Source organism: Athene cunicularia, assembly GCF_003259725.1.
Source record: "Athene cunicularia isolate RWA chromosome 1 unlocalized genomic scaffold, athCun1 chr1_part2, whole genome shotgun sequence".
Lineage (NCBI taxonomy): Eukaryota > Metazoa > Chordata > Aves > Strigiformes > Strigidae > Athene > Athene cunicularia.
In genome coordinates this window covers 17,109,487-17,130,094 of record NW_020799092.1, presented here as the reverse complement: position 1 = coordinate 17,130,094, position 20,608 = coordinate 17,109,487, and the positions used below count along the sequence as shown (strand labels likewise).

At 43.7% G+C, this 20,608-nt stretch overlaps 1 protein-coding gene across 5 annotated transcripts in view; it reads right to left on the bottom strand.

Annotated features, from left to right (window-relative positions):
- LOC113491456 (cystine/glutamate transporter-like) overlaps window positions 1-6,046 on the bottom strand; it is a 23,218-nt gene extending 17,172 nt beyond the window's left edge. For 2 of the 5 annotated variants that reach the window (XR_003400406.1, XM_026868386.1), the window contains exon 1: window positions 423-551. The gene's annotated coding sequence lies outside the window, so the exon portion shown is untranslated. Of the gene's footprint in view, window positions 1-59; window positions 103-422; window positions 552-6,027 lie in introns of those variants that run through there. The other 3 variants (XM_026868389.1, XM_026868388.1, XM_026868387.1) reach the window with 3 other exon arrangements.
- Between the last annotated feature and the right edge of the window lie 14,562 nt (window positions 6,047-20,608).

Below are 20,608 nucleotides of genomic sequence, written 5' to 3'. Positions count from 1 at the left end.
GGGGGGGGTAGGGGGGTGGAAATAACAGAAAGCTATTGAAAAGCACTTCAAAGAGTCACCTATCAGTGCCCACCGCCTGGAGAGACCATTCCTGCCTGCTCTGCTTTCCAGCTACATTCCAGCACCAGGCACATTAAAATACAGAGATGTTAATCCTTGTGGCAATTCCTAAGAATATTCACAATGTGCTTAGCACAAAGGAAACACACAGAGCTGCCTTTTGTTCACCCTTTTGACTTAAAGGACAGGCTCAAATCCTTTTTCTCCCAACACGCAGCACCTTTGCATGAGATCATCAGCTAGCAGGACCAGAAAAACCCAAACCCATTTCACAACTTTTCATATCTACTGGATCTTTATTCCCTTGTTCTTAATCTTTACCGATTCTTTTTTTTTTTTCCTATTTTAGCTGTTAATCTTACCTCATAGGCACTGCAGCATGGATGGAGATGAAGGAGACAAGCGTAAAGGGAAAATCATATTTGTTATTTGTAGTGGTGTCTAGAAGCCCCAGCTGAGAGCAGGACCCGTGGTGTTCAGCACACAGGCAGAGTTGATGTTACTCTGCTGAAAAGCTAGCGATATAAACAAGCAAGTTGGAAAAAGCAGAGGAGGGAGAAAGCAACAGTCTCAGCTGGGGAGCTGAGACCTAGAGCAACCAGTGACCTTCCTCCTCTGATCACACATGAAGCAGGTGTCATCCCTGGGAAATAGACCATACCTCCAGAGTCCCAGTTCAATGGCTTACATCCCCTACATCAAAAAAAAAAAAAGTCAGCTACTAGAGAATACTCCTAACTATTTACAGCTGTATTTTCTTTTCCTGGGCCTCAATCAATACCATACAGCCAAGAACAGGTTAACCCCTTCCTGCTCATACTGCAAAAGATACAGGCATCAGAGTGTTCTCCGCAGTCACACTATTTTGGGTTTTTTTAGTGCCAGAAATGTCACTCCAATTCAATGTCCATCACGAGGCACAGGATCTAACTAAATAAAATCAGTGGTGAATGTGAACGTTTTTATTCATGCATGAAAGTAGCATAAATAAGCTTTCATTAGACTGGTGGTGGTCTGTTCTGGGAACTTGATCAGAAAATCTATTTAGAAGACCTGAGAGATGTTTGTTTATAGTCCAAAATGAATACAAGAAACAGGCTGAAAAGACAAGACCTGCAGCTTAACTACTTTTCAGCTTTTTACAGCTGGTTTACCACCCTGGAAAAGAAACTGAAAGGGACAGTAGTTAATAAATCAGGCTCAGGCTTGCAGCCCAAGAAGTAATAATAAACCCAGGGTGACTGCCTGAGGTGTAAATGTAAGAATAATTTCCATCGGCTCCTCTTTCTACAGATTTTCACAAATTTAGTCTCATAGTTGCCTATCAATGGCTGCCATTTCCTAACATTTCTTTCTTAATGAAAATTCTTTTTTAAGCCTTGACAGCAAAATGGGTTTTGGCTCAGGTCACACCACTTTTATCATCTCATTTAAGCATTGCCAGTTGTCCTTTGGACAAGAGTGAATTTTTCTGGAAAACAGACTGATGATGTGGTGAGTCTGGACCTCTTGATGATGTGATGATGACCTTTTAATTGAGAACCTAAAAGTGTTGAATCCACACTTTGGTTCTTTGGCTAGAAATTAGGCTAAACAGAGTCTGGCTTTCAAGCAGCAAAATTCCTGTTTCTTTTAGAGTTCCTTCCTACATGGATTTACATCCTACAACAAGTTTAAAATTCTTCATTACAACCAGTCTGCCAAAGCAGCCATTACAAGCAGGGATATTTTAATAATAGTAGCACTGATTCATTTTCATACAATGTCATCTCACTTTTCTAAGCATTTAAGTGTAACTCTCCATCCAGCTGCCACAAGAAACTCACACTTCTGTACATCCAGAACTGATTTTCCATTAATGTCGTGCAGGAACATTGGCTCTTTCATGAGCATTTCTTCCTTTCATGTTGCCAGTGACATGCAAAACTATCAGAAAGGTGCACCAGCATGCCTGTGAAACGAACTAACATGGTTCTCCTTTCTTACAAGCAGGAGAAGGGAATACCCCAGGCACTTGCTTCCCTGCCCATCAGACCCAAAAAACAGCACCCAGAGGACCAGGCACTGGGGCACATAAATCCTAGGAAAAAAAGCCGCTCACATAGTAGTGCTTCCCAGGGCCAACATCTTGGCTCTATAATATCTCTTGTGGGGCACAGTGTAGGGAACTGTCCTTAGAGCTTTGTTCTTTTGTGGATGGCTCTCCAAGTAGCAAGCTGTTTTCACTCTCCAGATCAGACCTCCTCCCTGGAACAAGACAATTTGTCCTATTTGAAACTGTTTTCTTAGCTGTGTAAGACAGAACACAAACAAAAATAAATCTAAACATTTCTAGCAGAAGAAACCCAACAGAGAAGGCTAATGCTGTAGCAAAGTACAGCCAAAATTTCCCCAAACAAGAATTCTACTTAACCATTTCAAATTAAAAAAATAATCCCATAATAGACCTACAGGCCCCTCCTGCCAGTAATCTGTCGTGCTGCATCAGTGTTGCTGTCTGAGGGTTAGTCTGCCTTTGATGTGGAGCTGGGCAGCGCCAATGCGCGACAGCCCTCGCTCTTGCAGGAGAAATTCCTCCATGAACTAGGTCTTTATTTTACCTCTTTCCCTGGCTGAGAGCTCTAAAAGATACTGCTTCCTAGCCACTGCTTGCTGATTTATCAAATACAAGTTTAAGAGCTTCAGGCTGCTCCCTGAGGAACAGGAGTCCCCATCATGGTGTAGCAGCTGCTAAACCACTGCCCATCCCTGGGGCTGTCACTCTGTGGAGCTGTTAAGGTGAGGGGGCTTGATCAAGCCCAGTATTCCCGTCAGCATTAGGCCAACAGCACCATCACCCAGAACCACGCAGTGCTTTTGAACGGTACACTAATCCCAAAGCCTTCCCAGAAATGTTCTGCAAGAACATGACAAGTTTCCTGAATGGGGAAAACCCAAAATGGCCAAGATCATCACCAGCTTTCCTCACAAAGAGGAAATTCCCCACAAATTGCAAGCTATTGTATCCTGCTTTGGAGACAGCTTTCTCCAGGTGAAACTCTCAAATGCAGAGTAAACCCTCTGCTGCTTCTGCTATTGTCAGATGTTGTGGCCCATCCAGTGGGGGTTCCTGATCTACCCCTGCTTTAGCCATCGTGAACTGAAGCCTTTTAGAGCTGATTGTAGTAATAATAAAACTCCTCTTTCCATGTTGCCTCATATATTACACTAGTTTCCCCCTTAAAATCTCACTGCAGAGCTGTTGATTTATCACCCCAGGCCTCCAGCTCCCCCCAGGCTTCACCACAGTGCCTGGCTTTGCTCCTTCTGGGAATTCAAAAGAAAATTTAAACATTAAAAAAGCTCCTTCACCCATGCATTAGACACTTGCTCTGATTGCTACTCACTGTCTACATAGATGTCTAATTCATAGTTAATCTTCAGTGCTTTGTGCCAAATCACCCACTACAGTACCTGACTCGCATGCAGCCCAAACTCTGACTTGAACATACCTCAGGGTGGGGGGACTCTCTCCTTTTGGCCTCTCTGCTCAGCTGTTACTCATTTATTAAAATATAAGCCAAATATACAATTATACTGGAGGGAACATGTTTCCTTGTTAACCCTTTCTGGCACTTATCCAGAATTTCTCAGTCTATGGGGATTTATATTTTACTATGCAGAGTTTCAAATTAATTGCTCACCATTCCCCACATCGCTGACAGAAGGAAGGGGTACAAGGAGGGTTTTCTCTGACCAGAACCGCTACTTCATCCCCCTGTGAGACAATGCAGGAATGCACGTCCAGAGTTTCTGGTGGCCCATCCCAGGTAGCAGGAAGCAGTGCCTTGTAAAAAAGACAGCAAACTCTCTGGCCAGAAGAAAATGGGACTTATACTTAGCCCTGACAGCACAGACAGGTCCTCTCTAGACCAGCCGTGGGTACGGGCTGTGCTGTCAGCTGCCAGACAAGGGTCTTGGTAGGGCACGGGAGTGGGAGAAGGTTTGGTTAAGGCTGGCAGTTATCAGAGGAGAGGGGAGCATGCTCCATGCTGTGAGCAGCTTGGGCAGAGCTTTAAACCCTGGTCTGAAAGGAGTATCTCCAGTTGTGCACACAAATCCCTCAAAAGTCCTGTTTTGTGCCTGCAGTCAAGCAGAAACACATTATTACGTCTCATGGTTTAGAAGAGGTGAGGGAATGAACATCTGGCACTGGACTCCCCAAGCCCGCACTAGCTGCAGCCTGTTTTACTTGCAGCAGAAGCTGAAGTGCAAAGACACAGCAGAAATATGTGCTGAAGGGCCATTAGGATCCTGATCACAAGGAGAAGTCTTATACCAACAACTGCATCTACAGAGCTTGCTACGGGGTGGCATTTGGCACCGTGTCATCACAGAGGTGAGCTGTGCAGGCCTGCCAACTGAGCCTGAAGGATGGCACCAAAAACTAACCAAAGACCCAACTCACATGTTTTTTCAGGTAACATGCAGGCCACCTCCCATTTTCACTTGTATTTAGTGAGAATCAGATTCTGGGAATGAGCATGTCAACAAAACCAGATCAACATGCTCACTGGGAAGGTTAAGTCAACACAAGGGCATGTTTATTCAATTTTAATGTAAGTACAGTCATAGTCATAAGTATCTGCTAGGAAGGACTTCTGGGTGACTCTGGTCCTATCTCCTGTAAGAAGCAGGACTGATGCCGACACTAGCTGAGATCAACCACGGCTTTGTCTAGCCAAGTCTTAAAACCCTTCAAGGCCAGAAAGTCCCTGACCTCTCTGGGTAACCTGTTCCAGTGCTACACCACCCTCCTGGGAAGAAGCTTCTCTCAGTGGCCACCCTGAACATCCCAAGCCACCACTTATGGCCGTCATCCACAGCCATATCATCTACCACTCCCGAGACCTGCAGGAGCTCAGCCTCATGTCTCCCTGTACTCGCCTTTGGTGATGGTCCTTGCCTCCCGTTCCTTCTGCAGCAACCAGGACTCCACCAGTCCCCAGAGGCTCACTTCAGGTTTCCCTGAAGTCACTGGACTCAGCTGCGGGTGGTGATGGCTTAAACACAGATAGTTACAGGCAAGTGAAAGGCACCAAGTGGATATTCCCCTCCCACCTGGAGGTTCTAGTGTAAGCCTCAGCGTGTCTCTGATGTCTCAAGCCCCACACCCAAATGACCTCCAGCCTTGGAAACTCTATTTTTGGCACTCTTTCCTCCCCCACCCCCTTTTTCTCTCTCTTCTTTTTACATCCTGGACTTCGAACCTCCCTGTGATCTCTTCTTGTGCACATAATTGCATCATTCACGGCAGGTAACGTTACCATGAATAGAAGGAAATACAAACAGCACTTCACACAGCACACCGGCATCTGGGAGAACCTGCAGCCAGCAGAGGTTACAGACCCCAGTCAGGTCTAATGAAGACTTGCATCACTGGAAGGGCAGGAACTACAATTACAATTATTCATGTTGAAACAGAGGTCACTGCATCTCCTGCTTCAGGGGCAAATCTGAGCACTGTGGGGCATCTCAGAAGGTTTCCTTTGTGCACAGCACTGAGCACTGGGCCAGGGCAGCCCAGCAAGGCTCTACTGCTGGCCATTCAAAGAAAGAAACACCGTGTGTTTTTTTAACTTGTGGTTTTGCACAGACCCAGCATATGCATGAAGAGAGGAAGGGAAGACCTTCTGTTGCTGGATGGTGGTGTAGCCACGTGAGACACTGGAATTTGGGGTCACTGTGGCCAGCACCAAGGAGTCACTGTCCTGAACATGAAAGACTTGAATTCAGCTCCTCTCCTGGGTACCTTAAGATGATACCGACCAGAATATCCATAGCCCCATCCTCTCCACACGGCTCTGTCTTGAGGGTATTTGCTGTGTAGGCACCAGCAATTCAAACTTCTGCTCATTTCTGATCCTAGCACACTTGCCACATAAAACAAGGAGTAGAGGGGGACTGTGCAGGGTGACTCCTACTCACCTGGCAGAGGTAGGAGGAAGCAGCTGTTTACCTGGGGAAGATCACTGCTCTGGTAGGGGCTGTGGTACTATCAGCAATGCTGGCTGGCTTGCAGGATCCTCTCTGTGGAGCCAGTAGTTTGTGTGAGGTGCCCCATGCAAGTGAGAACATTGCAAAATTCAGGACATCTGTGCAAATTCCAGACCAATGCAGCTGCTCAAACGTAATTATGAAAAATATTAGCAATTGAATTGGGAAGGCATTGCAAAAGAGCTAAGGAGAAATAAAATAAACTGGCATGCTGTGATTGATGTAAGCATGTAACAGCCTCCACATGTCACTGGGACAAGCACGATCTGCACCAGCTGAGGCACTGCTTCCAGAGACAAAAAATCACTTCTAAGGGGAGCGACTATGCAGCTGAGGCCAAGCCCTTGTTCCCTGTCAGAGTGCGGGTGAACCTTGTGGGCCTCCCCTGCCATGCAAAGATGGATTCTCAGGGTCACAAGGCCTCTGGCCACAGTTTGGGCTTCTGTGTTTGTTAAACCTTGAGAATGAAGCATGATCAGCTGGGGTGAGCTAAATAGATACCGGGAATACTCCTCAGACCTGTTCAGAATTGGACCTCTGGGCCACCAAGGGTGCCTGTTTTCAGCCAGTGGTGATGCTGAGCATCCCTAGACCTCACCACAACCAGCACAAGCTGCCAGTCCCTGCCAGAGGCTTTCCACCCAGGCGCAGCCCCTGCTTACAGTTGACCTGGCCCATTGGTGCTGAGCCCTGGAGAGGCATGGGGATAAACAAAGAGGGAGGGGATGGTCAGTGCTGCTTGCTGGACTCACCCATCATGGCCAAGATTGTCAAGCAGCCACCCTCTCCTTTCCCGGTGTCACTTTGGCTGCCACCTGCCTGACACCCTAACGGTTTGGTATAAAAAGTTTGGTGCAAAAAGCTGGGGAAAAGCTTCCATTCCAGATCAAATGGTGCATGTCATTCAGCCCCAGATCAATGTGCCATATATTGTGTGACCACGCGAACATGCAAATCACATCTAGCCTCTTGCTGTACTTCTATAAAGCACATACAGACAGAAGATGCAACATATCCTGCAACAGAAAGAAGACAGTAGGAGCAGTATTATCCCAGATGTGTTTAACTGGTTTCACTTAACGTGGCTACTCAGTGGTAGGTACAGAGGATACCAGGCCACAGTGTTCAATTCTTATTACTGTCTCACATCCCTCCTCAGCCAACTAGTGGTGCTTTAGATGAAGGAAAAGGTTTATTGTGTTCTTTTTCCCCTTCCTCCTCTGTATTCTTTTTGTTTGATCCTAGGAAATTTAACTTTAAAAGGCACTAGCAGAATGCTACAGATGCGCAGCTGATGGAGAAGCAAGCAGTAACTTCAGTTCCAAAACACAGGAAAGCCAACATGAATCTTTCCATGGGTTTCAGCAGGCTTCGGGTTAGACCTTCAGGGCAAGGAAGGAAAGAACAACAAACACCCTTGCACTTTGATCATGCCCTCAAGCAGCGAGGCCCCTGGGACACACGAGGTAAAGCCTTTGGGGGCTGCCCTGTCCCGAGAGAGCCGCATGCCGTGCAGCCGACAGGCGATCTGGCAGGCACATCCAGCACTGGATGTTCCCACCCAAGCAGGATGCCTGCAGATGGTTATTCCAGGAGGGCTTGGAGGCAGCTCGGGGATTTTGCTGCTGAATCAGGCATTCTGCGGCACAGGCAGAGACCTCACCACTGGCGCCGAGCCCTGCAGCTGCACAACGCCTGGCACGCGCTGCTGGGGCCACGGAGCCAACACGGACAAGCTTGGGGCGGCACGGGCTCGCCGCAGCCACTCGCTCACTTCCAGCTGATGGCATCACTGGAGGCTTGTGTCCTCTCAGCAGGAAAAGCTGAAAAATAGGCACTGGAAGACAAACCACAGGAAACGCATCCCTATCTGGGAGAGAGAGGACAACTTGTACAGCACATGCCAAAGACATTGGAGCACAGAGGAGGGGTGTAGATTTGGCACACGAGAGCAAACAGTATGTCCTTGCCATACCACGTCACTGGACTTCATAGGCATAAATACTTAGGTTATTGATATAAGGGTGCATGTCCTGAAGTATGTAATTGACAGGCTTTTCTGAGGGATCTTCAAGTGCAGTATGTCTCAGTTCTTTCTCCCAGACTGCTTCCACCTTCAGGGAAAGATGGCCTTGTCACTAAAGGCTTTGTTTTCAGCTGCCACCAACTATCTCTGCAAAGCAAGCAGCCAGGGCCATTTTTCTTCCTGCTTTGTCATTGGTTCCTCAGAGCAAGAGCTTGTTGAGCATGAGGATAGCATGGACCTTGGCCAAGCTCTGTGCATACAACAGTGATGTAAATATATACATTCTCCGTCCTTGCTTCTCTTTGATGCGAGCTGTCTGACACGGCTCTCGGGGCAAGCACAGATACAACGGTCCCCCCTGGTTTTGATGCCTCCTGAAGACCACAGAGCCTGTACCTGCCAGCTTGTGTTTTTAACGCCTGTCCACAGGAGTGCTGTGGAAAACACAGGACCTGTGCAGCCTTGTGGCAGTATTTTCATTTGCTGTGTTTACAGGGCATCTCCTCTCTTTTGGCAGCTAGCAGTGGAGAGCAGTTAAAGGCACTTCAGAGTGCAACACTGTGTAAGTGTCTCACTCCAGAGGGCAAGGGCAGGAGAGACAAGAGTAAGAACAGCAGCTCTGGAAAGGGAAATGAGGGGGCAAAGTTGGGGGAATGGGAGATTAAAACATCAGATTGAAAAGGACTGATAAATCCCTGGTGAGGCATATAACTGGTGAGGTAGAAAAGGAACAGATTGTGGCTCAGTAATGAGGCAGACGGCATTTTCTTTGTGATCGGCAAATTCATTTGTGCTTTCTGACAGACATAATCCCATACTATCCAGAAATCTGCATGATACATGACCTGCTTCCCCCTGCCTTCAGTGGCAATAGCTGCTGGAGCAGGCAGGTCTGGCAGAGCCCACCTGGCCCAGCAGGCACGCTGAGCCCTTGCAGCACCCTGGGGAGAAGGCAGGCAGGACATGGCAGGGTCATACCTTCCTGGTGCCTGCTGAAGTGCAACGCTCTGAGGTGGCACAGGCCTGTCAAAATGGGCAGGATGCTCTGCTTGGGCCACAAAGCTGAGGTGACAGCCAGGCTCAGCATCACAGGCAGTGCCCCAGACACAAGGGGCTACCTAGGACCATTAAAGGATGGCTGAGGGCATCTGGCAAAACACTGTCTTGCTGCAAGGGTCCTTGGAGTATTAAGGTCGTAGCACTTTTATCAGGCAGGAAGGCTCCAGCTGCATGGTTTCAGTCTGTAAGGGCTGCAGACAGCAATGCAAAGCATTTCAGGATATGACACCCTTGGAGCAGAGACATTGCTACCAGCCATTGGGACTGGTGTTCTGGCAGTGCTGACACGTTCTTGCAAAACTCTTCCAGGGAAGGAGAGGGAGGAAAGATAGCAAGCTGCAGATCCTCACTTCTAGCTCCCACCCCTCTGTTCCCTGTATTTCATTAGGCAAATAATAGCTCAGGGTCAATAGCATCAACCTCTTTCCTAGAAATGAAATAACCACAGCCAACTATCAGGTTGCCAAGCTGGGGACCCAGGGATGCAGGCAGAGGTCTCTGCTCTGCAGTCAGCTGCTTTTGGTGGCTTTAGTACAGCATTACTTATATGACACTAGGCATGTCTCTCCTTTGCTGTGGTTTGGGGAACATAATTGCATGAAAGATGAGGCAAGAGCTCCCACTCACACATTTGGTTTCCTCATTGAAGCCTTGGCAGAAGTACTCAGGAATAATGGGGCAGAGGGAGCCCATTGTTTTCTTTCCTATGGGACAAAGAGATTACGGTTCTCAGAGTTATCAGACTGATACTTTCCCTCAGTATTAAAGTCACCAAAACAAGAGAACAAAGAGAAGTTCAGCATCATCAATATCTCCGTGCACATAGTGCACCTGATGGCCCACACAGAGTTCAGGTCTATGAAGATACAAACCATCACTAATGTTCACTGGGAGATGTCCTCTCCCTCACCATTCGAAGGGAGGAAGAGCACAGAGACGTGAAGTGCTCCCTGCAATATCTGGGTACAACCTGATGCAAAGACTTGGTTTGCTTGGACCAAGTCACATACAGACTTGCACCCAAGAAGGCGGGGGCTGCCAGGCCCCTGAGCCATCTCTCTGCTTCACGCTAACCTGTGTACTGCTACCCCTCATGCAGTTGGCAGCAATCCCAGACCCACGACCTCTACAAAGAGGACAAGCCGATGAGAGGAGCCTGGCTAAGGACGAATTCATCAAGTGATGGGTCAAGCTCTTCAAGACCCACCCTTCCCATCAGCGGACATGAGACCTCCTCTACCTGTCCACAAACTTAGCTCACAGCCAGAAATGTCACCAGAGCTTACTTTTACTCTGGAAACACAGCAAACATCATAGCGTCAGCACATGAACCAGACCAGATCACCAGCAGCAGGGCAGCAGCCACCTGCAGGCAGAAGTCTAAAGACAAGGTTACTCCAACTCCTGTTTTATAAAACATAGATTCTCTGGCACGGTTCTACAATACACTGGTTTTTATATACACCTCCATCCCTTGCAATGTTCTCCCTGCTACTGGGAAGACAGAGTTTCTGTAGAGCAGTTAGCGAACAAATATCCCTATTTTTGTCCCTCTTACAGTCCAAATACTCAAATTTGCCAAAATTATCAGCATGATTTTTCCTACTTAACATAGAAAAATCTCTGTAACCAGCTCCAGCTGCCTTTCCTTGTGTAAGTATTTGCACCAGTAAGCACCTATGCTCACTTACAGCTACACAGACCCAGGCTTGTAGATCAAAACCCCATGCTTCACACCAGTGCTGAATCAGCGAAAGCAGTTAGCTGTCAGAAAGATGACCAACTGACACAGGACATCCTTAGCAGTAAATTACTTGAAATGAAGATGCCCCCTTAGGAGACATGCTGTAGGCTCATGTGATAGGTGATAGACTGCTACAGAGCTTACATAACAGCATTTTACAGTGTGTTACTTGAAACACCAGGCTAGGCAGTCTTCCTTCAGACAGAAAAAAAAAGTTGAGCCCCTGCTACATGGAACCAGTGTAGACTGGTTTTGTGTTACCACTGCGCTTGCAAAAGGCATGAATATACTTACATCCTTGAATATACTTACATCCTTCTTTGTTGCATATCCATTTAGGTGTTATCACCAGTTTTTCATATTTAGTTCTTGTATTTTCCTCTCCTTTTTAAGTTTTCATCATGCTTTGGACTCAAGCTCACCAACTCTACAAGCCAGCTGTGGACATTTATTTCAGGATATTTGCCTACAGACGTATGTTTCTGGCTGGTGCTGACATTGCACATACTGTTAAGAAGAGCTTGTCTGTAAGTCTGCAAGGTCAGGATACTTCTAAAGAGTAACAACAAAAATTCAGACACCATTTAAAACGGATCTCAGATTATCAGTCACTGAGGTACTCTGCTTTATCAGTCTTGCATACAAAGGACTGAGTATCAGCCCTTGTGCTTTGCCAAAGCAGTGTTCCTGCCTTGTATTAAGAGATGCTTCAAAAGGCATCTCTGTCCCAATTTACTTAAAACAAACAAACAAAAACTAAAAAAAAAAGTAAAAGTGATTCAGCCATAGAAATGTCATGCACATCCCCATGAGCTGATTTTTCCAGGGAGGTTCCTTACCTCTAACACTGCTGATAGAAAGTCAATATTTAACAGAACAGATGCCACAGAGATACACTTCTGTTTCTGGAAATAAACATGAAGGCCATATTGAACATGCCCACACATCCCCAACATGACACAAACTTACAGATTGTGAAGCCAGTCATGAGCTTGATCTCAGAAAGCTGTCTGGATTTATATGCAGACTGGTGATGAGGCATGGGGGAGAATAACCTAATTAGTTGCAGTCCTGAAAAGCTGTGTTCATTTCAGGTTCTACATAACCGTTCTTCCAAAAGATGCTGCAAACTCCAAGGGTCAAGTGCAACATCAACTTTATCAAATTACTTTGTTAGGAAAATAAGTTGCAGAGCAGAGGTTTTTACTAATTTAACTCAGCAATAAAGTGCCTTCAATGGTAACAATTCCTCAGTCCAGCTGAACAACATGGGGCTTCCTAGAGCAGTTGAGGCATGGTCTGTGTGGATTTCATTGGGATCCATCTTTTTTTTTATTCTTTTCACTTTCCTCCAGTCTCTTCATTTTAGTTGCAGACAGATTGCAAGATGGATCCCAATAAAGAAACATTTGAAGTTTTCCTTTGCTGTGGCATTGAAGTAAAGCCTTTAATCAATAAGTACAGACTCACACAAGAGATCATATTGGATTCTCACCTGTCCTTCCTCAATACCTAAAAATTGATCAACAGGAGGAAACCCTTCTGAATGTTTTATTGCATGCACAAAGGCTTCTTGAGACGCACTCTTAGACTATGGGAATTTTGGTAGTTAGTCAACTTACATCAGAGCATGGAAGCTGCAGGAAAGATCTAAGCAACAAGAAAAAAGAAAAAGGTTACAAGACATTAGACAATGCAACTCAGCAGCAAGGTGCATTTGCTATACCTTCATCCCCATGATTCCTCATGGGTACCTGCTCCAACTTATGGTAACAGCCAGGAATACAGTGTTGTTTTTCTGATGGATAGGACTACTAAAAATTTCTAAGCATAACAAAGTAGCACAAAACCCCCACAAATCCAAGCCGCTAAAACTGTCAGGAGTTGGTATTTCCACCTCCCTCCTCTTTCCTCCAGCCTTCTCCCAGAAAAGACATTGAGTCAGTCAAAAGACATTTTGATTTTATTTTAAGGCATTGGCTGTTTTACTGTTTAAGTCTAAGTTACTTTGAAACAAAAGCAGAATTGTTTGAATTTTTTTCCCCTGAAAAGCAGATCAAAACCTCATCTCCTTTCACAGACAACATAGGTGAAGGGAATCTGCATTTCCCCTGCAGAAGAGTGCTGTGGGAAAGACACCCCATACACATCTTCTGGGTTCATGGGAACTGGAGGTAAACTCAAGGACCAGCTGAGAGATGCAATAAAAAGATTGGCTTTATTCTATTGTAGGGATATCCCTTTGACTATGACCCTGCCATTTTAGTCATGGTTTCTCTGGGGTACATCATGACTAACATCTCCCACTGTACATCTCTGACAGCAGAGGAAGTGCTGGCCTCCGAAGCGGTAACTGTGGTGAGTGCAGTCCTTTGTTTTTACCGGATATTTTCAGGGTAGCACAGAAAAAGCAATCACATCTGGGACCATCTCAAGAGGCTGTTGGCAAAAATCCAGAGGCTCCACAGAAGAAGCAGCAGATTGTGGATTTCGATGCCTTGGGCAGGATGTCTGTTTCCACAATGGCTGGGGAAGGAAGGAATATAAAGGGAGATGGTCTGATAAGAACGTGGCCATGATAAAAAGAGTCTGTTCAGTATTAATTTATTTTAGCAAGAAGAAAGGTGCCCACAGTCACTGGGTTACAGACGTTAGTCTCTTGCCTCAGTGAAATGGGAACTGGTTATTCTTGAGGCAATGTTAAATACTGGATTTTAAATTGAGTACAAAAATAGGCAGCGCGCAGAACAGATGTGACAGACACTGGGTTCTTCCCATTTCCTCAGCAATTTCAGTGCTGATGGCTCCTGCTTTGTCCTGGACAGAGAAAACTTAGCATCTGAAAGGTGAAAATCTGTGCTTTCTGAAATAAAGATTCTCTTCCAAATAAAAACTAGCAACCTTTTACTTACACATTTGTTCTGCCACCCTTGGATAACTGGGAACATTCACATTAGCGAATGGAGCAGTTATTGACCTGCCTATAAAGAACTTTACTAAAACTTTAAAAAACACTCTATCATGTGAACACTCCCCACTTCTGGCTGCCAGCTGGTCTTTATGGCACCTCAGATTACTTTTTTTTTTTTTTTTTTACCAAGGAAAAAATAAAGATTTTGGAAGTACAGTTTGAGGCTGGGATTCCTTGTAGAAATGAGGCCATTAGTGCAGCATGATGGATCATCACATTCTCGAACCTCCCATGGACCTCCCCACGGCAAGTTGTCCCACCTGCCCTCTGGTTTGGGTCGCTTTGCCTTTTCCAGATGTAGTTTTATTTTGTGCAATTCTGTGTCAAATGCCAGCACTGACTGCTTTAAGGGGATAGCTGCCCACACCGTGCTTTGTGTCGAAGTTCCTCTCTTGGTGAAAAGCCGACAAGCTTTGAGGCGGGAAGCTAACGCTGCAGGCTGTATCGTGAGCTCCTCCTGGTGGTCCTTAATATTTGTATTAGCTTCCCCTGTGTTTCAGCTCAAAAATAAAAACAGCTTTTGGACATTTTTATCTTCTTTTATACTCAAGAAACACATTTGAAAATGGAAACAGAAACTACATTCTGAGAATGATGTAAAGGCTTTCATTTCTCACTACTTGCAGATGTGGCTAAAGGGAATGAACACATCCCTACCCTTCACACCCATTTTTTTTTCAATAAAAATCAACAGTTTCACATTTTCTTCCAAGAAGAAGAAATAATTGTTTCCTGCAGATTCCACTCTTTTGTATGACCCAAGCCAAAGAAAGACATCCTTCCTAACTATGCCTGCTGAAGACAGCCTTCTCCATGTTGAGTCTGAAGGGCAGGAAGAAGGAAAGAGGAAGATTACCCATACCATTTTCTGAGATTGGGATGGAATGGATTGAATGGGTAATTCTATTCTACTCAAATAGCATAGCTACAAATATTACAGAAAGCTAAACTGTAAATAATCCTGGCTCAAGGCATTAACCTAATCAGCCTGTTAGGCACTGCCCAAGCATGTAGCACCCATCAGCTGCTGTCCCAGAACAGTTACATTACAAAGAACAAGCAGTAACACCTCAGTGAAACAAAACGTAGGAAAGAAAACATTAGTAAAGTTTTTACAAAAACTCACTAGCAGTGGTCTCCACTCCCCTTCTAGCTGGCCATTAGTATATCTTATCATGATATTGCAAGGTATCTTCTGATCTCTGTATAACATTAAGTTATAAAAATATATTACTATATAAATACATAAATTAACTTATATTAATTCTTTATACACACTCTGCTAGCCATGGAGCAGAAACAAAATCTTGGTGTCAGATCTGCCTCTCCTCAGAGCCTTGCTGTCAAAAACTGACTTGATGTACTTTGAAATTTTCAGAACAGGGCATGAGACACTTTCTTCAGGGTGGGCTAGTAGGAATCTGTTAATCCTGCCCATTTTCAGTATACAGCCAAAATGCCTCATGTCAGAACTATCAAACCCAGCATCCTGCATTAGAAAGGCTCATCTTAGAAGTGTTTTGTCCAGGACATCTTTCTGATGACTTGGCATGGAATTGACCAATAGCTGATCTAGATAATATCAGATGATGCATTTTTCATCACTATCTTCATCATCCTTTCCTTTTTCCCTTTGCTAACTTCTACATGAACACTGTCTTTTATTCAGCATAAGAAGTGTAGACCATGGGCTTCCAAAAGCTAGTTTGCTCAGGTCACAGAGAGAAAGAGAAGTGGAGTACACCAGAGGTCAGAAGCACGGCCTGGCACTGTGTCAGACTGCGTTCTTGTGTAGGCAGTATTTCCTCAGCAATCAATCCTCACTTCTGGAAAAAGCATGAATTAAATTAGCTGCATACACATACACACAAATTTGTCTCTTTTCTTCAGCATACCTCCAAGATACCTCACAAATTAATAGTGATGTAGCTCCTATGACTGAAAATTATCTGTAAAATCCCTATTACGTTTCCAAGAGACAAAAAGCTTCCTTTTCTTAATTTTACTGTTATGCCTTTTTTATTTCCCACCTATTGATGTTATTGATGATGATTCTTGATGGTGTTGATTTGAAAGCCCTCTGAGCTGTTGAATTTTATCAGCTATTCACAGGCATGGCAAACTTTGGGCTGGCATTGCATCATTAATTAGCACCTTAAGATATCAATACCATTTGAGGAGACAGGAAAATTGGCTAGCAACAATTGCACCCAGAAATGCCCTCGAAGATATGGAGAATTTGAAAAATGTAGAAATGGAAGGTCAGACATGTCTTAGCTTACATGAGAATTACATCAGTGAAAAGGACTTGAATGCAGCAATGCTGCAAAGAACAGCCAAAAAATTAAAAAATAAAAATCAATATAGCTCCCTAAAATGCTTAATAATATTTTGTAGCCTTCAGCTACAAAACCCAAATATCTATAGAAATAATTAAGATTTTTCAGACTCATGATTTTTAACTTGCATCAAACTGGGTTGCAACAGAATACAAGCCTAAAGAGAGCAGTGAAATGGACTAAAAAAATATTTTTTTTTTTTTAAATTAGAAAGTCACTAAATATCCTCGAGTTGAGATCATTCGCAAAACCAGCCAGAATCCGGATCCATTATAGTCCAATCATCCTGGCAGTTGATAAAGAAATCCAAGTAAAGAGATCCAGAGAACTTAAATAATTCTCAAAGAGGTCACGTGGTTTAGATGTTTTTATAGGAAAGGAAATGTATCTGTTCAACCTCCTGCCGCCCTGTTACTACAGTGATTGAAACACTGATGCTTCAGTGCTGCCATGATAACATGGCTTTCCAGACTAAACTGCTAAATTATTAGGTGACTGAAACATTGGACAAAGCTACATTCCACTCAAGTTCACTCAAAGTAACAACTGAAGGATGACATATAGCAAAACAACAATGGTTTAGAAAAAGCTTTTCCAAAATTGCAAAATGGTGAGGTTCACTTCATATGATGTCAGTAGTGGGAGTGAAATACAATTTGCAATAGTAAGATTTAAATACTACTTCAAAACACTCACGCTCAGGCTGACCCCAAGCGGTTGCATTTATAAGAAAATTCACACCATTCCAGGTTATCAGCTTGGATACCTCCATATTTTCTGTCCTGCTTATCACAGAAACAAGCTTAACCTCTCCAAATCTGACATCTGTGCAAAGGACAAGGCAGTCACTGATCAAGGAAGGCACAGAACCCTTCCCTGTCTGGAAGCAGAACCCAGTGGCAGTGGCTGGGGGGGTCTTCCTTTAAAGGACCCTGGTGAGACTGGTCAGATCTTAGTCTGCTACTGCTTCTCCCCCCACATGGGGAAAAGCAGTGAAGTCCATCTTTTGGGGTCCCACCACTTCCACGCTCTACACCACACAGGCTGGCAGGGTTTAAATACGTGAGGAAAGAGGTGGAAATAAGAACTCTACAGGAGCTGGCATGTCAACCCATCGGAATTCTACACCCTTCTACTTTTTGCAGGTGCCTCAATGATGTCTGCAGACTGCTGCTTCAGCCTCCTAAAGGGATCACATTCCCCTCCTGACTGACCCTCGCTGCTCCCTTCCCTCACCTGGACACCTCAGAGGCTCTCATCCATCAGCAAAACAAAAGGTTAAGATATACAGCAGCACAATCCAAAATCTTCTCATTAAATGAATCCCTGAATAGGAGAAAACTCTCAGCCGAAGAGAGGATCACCCTGCCTCCTTCCCACAGCAGGCTGGGCTGGGAAGCACCACAACGACTTTTTGCCAGGAGATCACAGGAGTTCTGAATCAGAAGTCTTGATCGAGGATCCCAAAAGAGCAAACTGCAGCATCACCTGAAAACCCTTAGAAGCACAGCTACTTAACACTACATCAGCTGAGGCATTCAGACATCATTAAAATCAGTGTATGCACTTTCAGCAGCTCAGCTGGTTAGAAATTAAGGGTAGGACTGTAGCCAAGGTGTGCAAATTTAAGCAGCTTCTTCTTTAGAAAAAGAAAACCATGGTGCTTCTAGACAGAAATCAACCATATTTTAGCCCTATTACTTGCATCCATCTCTATCACCTAACAGTCTTTCAGATATTAACCCATTCAATATAACTCTTCTGTGCAGGTTAAAACAATGAAAAATCTAGCATTCCTGCAGCTAATTAAGAAAAAATTAGCTCATCATATACATATGGTTTCCCTTCTATTCTCTCCCACTATGTACATTTTGATTTGATTAGTACTTCAGCTAATGAGTGGAGATACAGGCTCCACGAAAATTTAACAGACAGAAATTTCTTTTTGTGTTGTTCCCGGTCTATTAAATTATTTTTCGGTGAACCACAACAGTCCAGCACAGAATGATACTGTTTTACTTCAAGCCACCAACTGTAAAATATAGTGAGCTAGCATCAGTGCAGAAAAAAAATCTCTGAATGTCCCAACCAAGTAGAAAATAATTTAAATACCGTATTTTAAGAGTATTGACAGCACTATTTTGTTGTCAATTGAAATGTGTAATAAAAAGATTAGTGAAGACATTCCTTTAATCACAATTAGAGTAAAAATACTAATATTACCGCAGTTTGGTAGCTGATATTCTATATTGTTTAAAATTCTTTGAAATTAGAGGCAACAGAAAACATGGGATGGAATAAATAAATATATATATGTGTGTGTGTATACATACATGTACTTGATATTGTACCTGTCACAGTTAAAGACAGTTTGAGTATGGTAAAAAAAAAAAAAAAAAGGATATATAGATCCTGTTGCCTGCTAAAGCATTTCTGACTTCCTCGGTTTTGTTATCCTGTGAATGGCCATACCTCTTTATGATGTTGTGGTTTTTTGACATACTGAACACATTAACCTCAGGGAGTTCTGCCTCATTCCTACATCTCCTCCTAGACACTACATATATTATGCATTCAAACCATCCAAATAACATAATTTTCTTCCTTTATTACTAAAGTGTTATTTAAAATGTACTTTAAATAAGAAAGCTACTAATAGCAACATTACTGAAAACAGTCTATAAGCTACCAGTTCATAGCAGTGGCTCTGTGTTGCTGAGTACATAAGTAAGGCAAGTTTTGTGTGGAGAGGAAATGCCTTACATCTGAACCATGAGTGCTGAACACTATATTGGTTTCCCACTCTCCAAATATGTCAGTTGGTCTATCACTTCTTACAAACCTCACTTGCAGAGTAACTCTGGGATGTATAACATGAAATGTCTTTTTGCTTTTTGTACAAAACTTCAAGTGAGATCCTCTGAATATTGAAGAAAATGGATCAACAGAACCAGTGCATAAAATAATTTCATGTAGTTACATGAGAGGTATGTTATACAATGTTTTAGCATTCTCCCAAAGCATATCACTACTATCTCTTCTCTGAGCTGCTGCAAAAGCCTGGGGAGAAAGATCATTCAGGTGCCATGTCCCATTTAATGCTTGGTCTCCCTCCTAAGACTAGGGCAATTCAGCGTCACTTGTGGTGCTTAGTTTTATGACAGGCACAGCTGTCTAGCAGTCTTCAGAACATGATCAGCTCATTTTAGAGTAGCACACTGCACAGCTCACGGGTTTTTCTTCTCCCCCCTCCCAGCGGACCTGAGCTGAATATGCCAGACTTAGAAGCAAAATGCTAACCTCATCTGAGCCACCCAGTTCTGACATCACTTTCAGGACAGTTGGCATGATAAATACATTCTTTGAATGCTCACCTTCCATAGGTATAACTTGGTGGGAACACAGAGGTTAGTTGCCTCTTCAGGAGAAGCACTTTAACCCCATGGGAAGAGCTCTGCTCAGTAACCATCACATGATGGAATTCAAAACAATTTCTATGACTGTGGTCGAGCACAGGAAAACCCTTACTGGGCCAGACCTGTAATGGATCTATTCAAATATCTTTTGTAGAAAAGCAAAACCTCTGTAACTATAAATTCATAAGAATGAAGCACATGATTTAGTATCTTTTTCAGATTAATACTAGCCTGAAAAAGCTGCCTAGTTAAACAACATTTCCACAGCCCAGATCCTATTTTAGGAGACCAGAGTAGTAGTTTCTAGAGTTTTGCTGTTTTTTTGGTTCACTGGAACAAAAAGCCAACTTGCATCTTTATGACTTACCACCAAGGTGTATGATTCAAGGGTAAATGTTTCTTCCAAATAAATATCACATTCTCCAAATATGAGTGGGAACTTTACTCACACTCATTGCAATAAAACATTTCTTATAAGAAAGAAACTTTGGGGCAAAGCATCACAAACAAGCAGGCTCTTTTTATACTGTTCTTTTAGTTGACTTACATGTTCCAAAGTAGAGTATTTTTTTCCAAGACCAAAGCAAATACAACAGGAGCAGTACAGATAAATAGATCTATTAAGCCAAACACAATTCTTCAAAAATTTGCAGTACTTACTCTAAAGACTGAATATAATTCGCTTCAGAGAAATCAGAACTCAGTCTAGACAGAGCAAACTGTCCTATTAGCTGGCTCTTAGGTGGAATACTATAAGCTCTGGCAATGACAGACTTTATTCACTGTCTTGATCACCAGCTATTTCTTCTGCAGGTAAAGACTTTAGTCATTGACCACTGTAGAAATAAAAGGCATTTAAAATTCCTGGTTGTATCAGAATGAGTAACAATAACATTCTGGTTTTACAGTTTCCATCCTCATTAACTTTTGGCATGACACAGCTAACATTACTTACCA